Source organism: Harmonia axyridis, chromosome X (genome assembly GCF_914767665.1).
Source record: "Harmonia axyridis chromosome X, icHarAxyr1.1, whole genome shotgun sequence".
In the NCBI taxonomy this organism is placed as follows: Eukaryota; Metazoa; Arthropoda; class Insecta; order Coleoptera; family Coccinellidae; genus Harmonia; species Harmonia axyridis.
In genome coordinates, this window is record NC_059508.1 from 36,476,078 (window position 1) to 36,483,577 (window position 7,500).

The following is a 7,500-nucleotide window of genomic DNA, read 5'->3' on the forward strand; positions in this document are numbered from 1 at the left end:
ATTCCCCTCCAGACACGATTTAGCAAACTTTTCCCGATCGATCCGACCCACCGAGGCCGTTTCGACCGTTCGCCGCGCCTACTAGAGCTGATTTCTTCGGACTCCGATCAGAAAATCCGCCGATGCATGTCGTTAACACCTAGTCCGCCTCGTCCGATCGATCGAGGCCGTTTCGACCGTTCGCCGCGCCTACTAGAGCTGATTTCTTCGGACTCCGATCAGAAAATCCGCCGATGCATGTCGTTAACACCTAGTCCGCCTCGTCCGATCGATCTAGGCCGTCTCGATCCACCCATCGCGCATCGAAAGTCGCATCTCTCGAACTCCGATCCGGAAATCGGCCGATGCATCACGTTAACTATTTCTTATATATCTAATATAATATACATCGAGACGGTAAGAATTCTTTTAATCGAAGATATACATATACTTCTCATCAATATCCAAAAGCTTATCGAAAAATAAATTACTCAACTTTTACGTGAAGAATCGTTCACCCAAACCTTATCCCCTATATATGTCAGGAGAACCCAAGGTTCCCCTCCAGACACGATTTAGCAAACTTTTCCCGATCGATCCGACCCACCGAGGCCGTCTCGACCGTCCGCTGCGCCTACTAGGGCCGATTTCTTCGGACTCCGATCAGAAAATATACCGATGCATGTCGTTAACACCTAGTCCGCCTCGTCCGATCTATCTAAACAGTCTCGACGCACCAACACTCTTTCAAAGTCGGATTACTCGGACTCAATCTGAAAATGGACCGATGCATGACGTCAACACTTAGCCCGCCTCGTCTGATCGATCTAAGCCATCTCGACCCACCCAACACGCCTTCCAAGTCGGATCACTCGGACTTCGATCTGAAAATCTCCGGACTCATTTTTATGAATATCCCCAGTCAGTAAGAACGTTATTTCGCCAATATATACCAACAATAAACCATATTCCAATAGCTGAACCAAAAATATAATTCCCGATCCAAACGTTCTGCATCGCCCAACGCGACCACCTTCCCTATATATGTCAGGAGAGCACAGGGTTCCCCTCCAGACAACACTTACGCTCTATCCCCGACTCTCGGTCGATCGATAGGCCAGGTCAGCGGTGTCTGTTTCGGCCGAAGCTCGGACTTTGGTCAAAATGTTCCGATACAAAATTTGAACCAAGATAGATACAGATATGATTCCTTCTTAAATATACGTTGATTATCGAACAGAATATGGTAAATATTTTGCGATGACCGAGGATTTCATGAATTTTTTTTTTTTTTCGAAAAAATTTTCTGTTATCGGAATTTCCTCAAATTTCATTTGGTTGCCTACTAATGCATATTAAAAACGATAATCAACAATCAGAATCATTATTTATCATTTATTTCAATTTTTATAATGAAAAACGTTCACGTCCTTTCGCGCCTCTCGATCGTCGTTTACGTGATGCATCGGTCAGCCCTAGTTTACGTGGTGCATCGGTAAGATCGAGTTCACGTTCTGCATCGGTAAGATCCAGTTCACGTGGTGCATCGGTAAGATCGAGATTACGTGGTGCATCGGTAAGATCGAGTTTACGTGGTGCATCGGTAAGATCCAATTCACGTTCTGCATCGGTAAGATCCAGTTCACGTGGTGCATCGGTGAGATCGAGTTTACGTTCTGCATCGGTAGTGATCTAGTTTACGTTGTGCATCGGTAAGATCGAGATTACGTGAAGCATCGGTATGATCGAGTTTACGTTCTGCATCGGTCTGGACTTAGAGATATATTTTCGACGTGAAAATGTTCCGATACAACTTTTGAACCAGGATAGTTAGAGAGATGATTTTTTCTGGGATGTACGTTGATTGGGGAATGGATTGTGGAAAATAACTTGCCATGACCGAGGTGTTCTCGAATTTTTTTTTTTTTTTCGAAAAATATTTTCTGATTTTGGATTTTACTCAAATTTGATTTCGTTGCCTTCTAATGTGTTCTAAAAGAGTAAATCAGTAATCAGAATCGAAAAATATTTTTCGGATTTTTTTTTTTTTGAAAAAAAATTTCTGATTTTGGAATTTCCTCAAATTTGATTTGGTTGCCTTCTAATGTGTTTTTAAAGCGTAAATCAGTAATCAGAATCAATATTCATTGTCGACTTTAATTTTTATAAGGAAAAATGTTCACGTCCTTAAACGCCTCCCCATCATTAGCCCGAGTCCAAGTCGATGTCAGTCCCGAGCGGACGGTGTCAGATACTACCTATCGCCCCGGTCTGGACTTGGCGAGGTATTTCGACGTGAAATGTTCCGATACAACTTTTGAACCAGGATAGTTAGAGAGATGATTTCTTCTATGTTGTACGTTGATTGTGGAATGGATTGCTGGGAAATAACTTGCCATGACCCAGGTGTTCTTGAATTTTTTTTTTTTTCGAAAAAAATTTTCTGATCTTGAAATTTCCTCAAATCTGATTGCGTTGCCTTCTAATGTGTTCTAAAAGAGTAAATCAGTAATCAGAATCAATATTCATTGTCGACTTTAATTTTTATAAGGAAAAATGTTCACGTCCTTAAACGCCTCTCCATCGTTACCCCGACTCCAAGACGATGTTAGACCGGAGCGGACGGTGTCAGATGCGACCGATCTCCCGGTCTGGACTTAGCGAGATATTCCGACGTGAAATGTTCCGATACAAAAATTTAACTGTGATAGTTAGAGAGATGGTTCCTTTTGTGATGTACGTTGATTGTGTAATAGAATATGGAAATAAACTTGAGATGACCGAGGTCTTCTGGGATTTTTTTTTTTTTTCGAAAAATATTTTTCGATTTCGGAAATCCCTCAAATTTCATTGAGATATGTCCTAATGTGTTCTTAAAGCTTAAATCAACAATCAGAATTAATATCCAAAAGTTATTTCATTTTTTATGAGGAAAAACGTTCACGTCCTTTCCGCTCCCAAAAAGTGAGATATCATAGAAAATATCGCAATATATGTTGTTTACGGCCATACCACGCTGAAATTGCCAGTTCTCGTCAGAACACTGAAGCCAAGCAGCGTCGGGCGCGGTTAGTACTTGGATGGGTGACCGCTTGGGAACACCGCGTGCTGTAAGCTTTTTTTTACGTTCTGCATCGGTCTGCCGAGATAACGTGGTGCATCGGTATGATCGAGTTTACGTTCTGCATCGGTAAGATCGAGATTACGTGATGCATCGGTAAGATTGAGATTACGTGGTGCATCGGTAAGATCGAGATTACGTGGTGCATCGGTAAGATCGAGTTTACGTGGTGCATCGGTAAGATCCAATTCACGTTCTGCATCGGTAAGATCCAGTTCACGTGGTGCATCGGTGAGATTGAGATTACGTGGTGCATCGGTAAGATCGAGTTTACGTGGTGCATCGGTAAGATCCAATTCACGTTCTGCATCGGTAAGATCCAGTTCACGTGGTGCATCGGTAAGATTGAGATTACGTGGTGCATCGGTAAGATCGAGTTTACGTGGTGCATCGGTAAGATCCAATTCACGTTCTGCATCGGTAAGATCCAGTTCACGTGGTGCATCGGTAAGATTGAGATTACGTGGTGCATCGGTAAGATCGAGTTTACGTGGTGCATCGGTAAGATCCAATTCACGTTCTGCATCGGTAAGATCCAGTTCACGTGGTGCATCGGTAAGATGGAGATTACGTGGTGCATCGGTAAGATCGAGATTACGTGGTGCATCGGTAAGATCTACTTTACGTTCTGCATCGGTCTGCCCGTGTTTACGTGGTGCATCGGTAAGATCGAGATTACGTGAAGCATCGGTATGATCGAGTTTACGTTCTGCATCGGTCTGCCCGATATTACGTGGTGCATCGGTTCAGCCCTAGTTTACGTTGTGCATCGGTCTGGACTTAGAGATATATTTTCGACGTGAAAATGTTCCGATACAACTTTTGAACCAGGATAGTTAGAGAGATGATTTTTTCTGTGATGTACGTCGATTGGGGAATGGATTGTGGAAAATAACTTGCCATGACCGAGGTGTCCTCGAATTTTTTTTTTTTTCGAAAAAAATTTTCTGATTGTGGAATTTTCTCAAATTTGATTTGGTTGCCTCCTAATGTGTTCTAAAAGAGTAAATCAGTAATAGGAATCGAAAAATATTTTTCGGATTTTTTTTTTTTTCGAAAAAAATTTTCTGATCGTGGAATTTCCTCAAATTCGATTTGGTTGCCTTCTAATGTGTTTTTAAAGCGTAAATCAGTAATCAGAATCAATATTCATTGTCGACTTTAATTTTTATAAGGAAAAATGTTCACGTCCTTAAACGCCTCCCCATCATCAGCCCGAGTCCAAGTCGATGTCAGTCCCGAGCGGACGGTGTCAGATACTACCTATCGCCGAGGTCTGGACTTGGCGAGATATTACGACGTGAAATGTTCCGATACAACTTTTGAACCAGGATAGTTAGAGAGATGATTTCTTCTATGTTGTACGTTGATTGTGGAATGAAATACGGAAAATAACTCGCCATGACCGAGGTGATTACGATTTTTTTTTTTTTTTCGAAAAAAATTTTCTGATCGTGGAATTTTCTCAAATTTGATTTGGTTGCCTCCTTATATGTTCTAATAGCGATAATCAACAATCAGAATCAAAATCCATGATCGGGTTTGATTTTTATAAGGAAAAATGTTCACGTCCTTTTTTTCAACCCCGACTCATTGACGATGTTAGAACCGAGCCGGCGGTGTCAGATACGACCGATCGCCCCGGTCCCGATCGTCATTCACGTTGTGCATCGGTCTGCCCGAGATTACGTGGTGCATCGGTATGATCGAGTTTACGTGGTGCATCGGTAAGATCCAATTCACGTTCTGCATCGGTAAGATCCAGTTCACGTGGTGCATCGGTAAGATGGAGATTACGTGGTGCATCGGTAAGATCGAGATTACGGGGTGCATCGGTAAGATCTACTTTACGTTCTGCATCGGTCTGCCCTTGTTTACGTGGTGCATCGGTAAGATCGAGATTACGTGAAGCATCGGTATGATCGAGTTTACGTTCTGCATCGGTCTGCCCGATATTACGTGGTGCATCGGTTCAGCCCTAGTTTACGTTGTGCATCGGTCTGGACTTAGAGATATATTTTCGACGTGAAAATGTTCCGATACAACTTTTGAACCAGGATAGTTAGAGAGATGATTTTTTCTGTGATGTACGTCGATTGGGGAATGGATTGTGGAAAATAACTTGCCATGACCGAGGTGTCCTCGAATTTTTTTTTTTTTCGAAAAAAATTTTCTGATTGTGGAATTTTCTCAAATTTGATTTGGTTGCCTCCTAATGTGTTCTAAAAGAGTAAATCAGTAATAGGAATCGAAAAATATTTTTCGGATTTTTTTTTTTTTCGAAAAAAATTTTCTGATCGTGGAATTTCCTCAAATTCGATTTGGTTGCCTTCTAATGTGTTTTTAAAGCGTAAATCAGTAATCAGAATCAATATTCATTGTCGACTTTAATTTTTATAAGGAAAAATGTTCACGTCCTTAAACGCCTCCCCATCATCAGCCCGAGTCCAAGTCGATGTCAGTCCCGAGCGGACGGTGTCAGATACTACCTATCGCCGAGGTCTGGACTTGGCGAGATATTACGACGTGAAATGTTCCGATACAACTTTTGAACCAGGATAGTTAGAGAGATGATTTCTTCTATGTTGTACGTTGATTGTGGAATGAAATACGGAAAATAACTCGCCATGACCGAGGTGATTACGATTTTTTTTTTTTTTTCGAAAAAAATTTTCTGATCGTGGAATTTTCTCAAATTTGATTTGGTTGCCTCCTTATATGTTCTAATAGCGATAATCAACAATCAGAATCAAAATCCATGATCGGGTTTGATTTTTATAAGGAATAATGTTCACGTCCTTTTTTTCAACCCCGACTCATTGACGATGTTAGAACCGAGCCGGCGGTGTCAGATACGACCGATCGCCCCGGTCCCGATCGTCATTTACGTTGTGCATCGGTCTGCCCGAGATTACGTGGTGCATCGGTCTGGACTTAGAGATATATTTTCGACGTGAAAATGTTCCGATACAACTTTTGAACCAGGATAGTTAGAGAGATGATTTTTTCTGTGATGTACGTCGATTGGGGAATGGATTGTGGAAAATAACTTGCCATGACCGAGGTGTCCTCGAATTTTTTTTTTTTTTTCGAAAAAAATTTTCTGATCGTGGAATTTTCTCAAATTTGATTTGGTTGCCTCCTAATGTGTTCTAATAGCGATAATCAACAATCAGAATCAAAATCCATGGTCGGGTTTGGTTTTTATAAGGAATAATGTTCACGTCCTTTTTCGCCTATGTTCTTTTTCGACGTGAAATGTTCCGATACAACTTTTGAACCAGGATAGTTAGAGAGATGATTTTTTCTGGGATGTATGTTGATTGACGTACGAAACTTGGAAAAAAATAGAAAAGACCGAGGTACTCTAGAAAAAAAAATTTATTGAAAATATTTTTTTGATTTCGGAATTAATTCGAAATTCATTCAGATGTCTTCTATCAATATCGCGAAAGAAAAATCAATAATCAGAATCGATATTCATCTAAGATTATTTCCTTCTGGATTGTGTTAACATTCGGTACGATCTTGTCTACGTGATGCATCGGTTTGTTTCTCGGCTCTTGTGAGCAAGTTGGACACTCGAGACGGCCTCCATCGATCGGATTAGGCGGGCTTTAATGTTAACGTGCTGCATCGGTGTGATCTTGTTTACGTCATGCATCGGTATAGCTTTAAATCGCGCCGTAAAGTCGTTCACGTCATGCATCGGTATCTTAAATCGCGCCGTAAAGTCGTTCACGTCATGCATCGGTATCTTAAATCGAGCCGAAAAGTCGGCTCACGTCATGCATCGGTATGGCTTTAAATCGCGCCCTAGGGTCGTTCACGTCATGCATCGGTGGCACAAAAAAAAGACGCCGATGCATGACGTGAGCCGACTTTTCGGCTCGATTTAAGATACCGATGCATGACGTGAACGACTTTACGGCGCGATTTAAGATACCGATGCATGACGTGAACCGACTTTTCGGCATGAAGTCAGCTAAAATTATCGTGTGCATCTTGGGTCGGTCCACGTACCGTAGATCAGAGAGGGACGACGTACATACATCGGATACATTTGTATCCAACAAGTTACGATCGTCGTCTGATCCAGCGGTAATCGGACCTACTCTCGTGAATTTATTTTGCCCCTTGAATAATTTTGTACCGATGCACGACGTGAAGTCGACTTTTCGGCATGGTTTAAGCTAAAATTATCGTGTGCATCTTGGGTAGGCCCACTTACTACAGATCTGAGACGGACGACGTACATACATCGGATACATTCGTATCCAACAAGTTACAATCGTCGTCTGATCCAGCGGTAATCGGACCTACTCTCGTGAATTTATTTTGCCCCTTGAATAACTTTGTACCGATGCACGACGTGAAGTCGACTTTCCGGCATGGTTTAA

At 41.7% G+C, this 7,500-nt stretch overlaps 1 non-coding gene across 1 annotated transcript; it reads left to right on the forward strand.

Annotated features, from left to right (window-relative positions):
• The first annotated feature begins 2,977 nt into the window (after window positions 1–2,977).
• LOC123688359 lies at window positions 2,978–3,096 on the forward strand. Its single transcript, XR_006749886.1, has one exon. It is a non-coding gene; the product is annotated as a 5S ribosomal RNA (ribosomal RNA).
• Window positions 3,097–7,500: the final 4,404 nt, after the last annotated feature.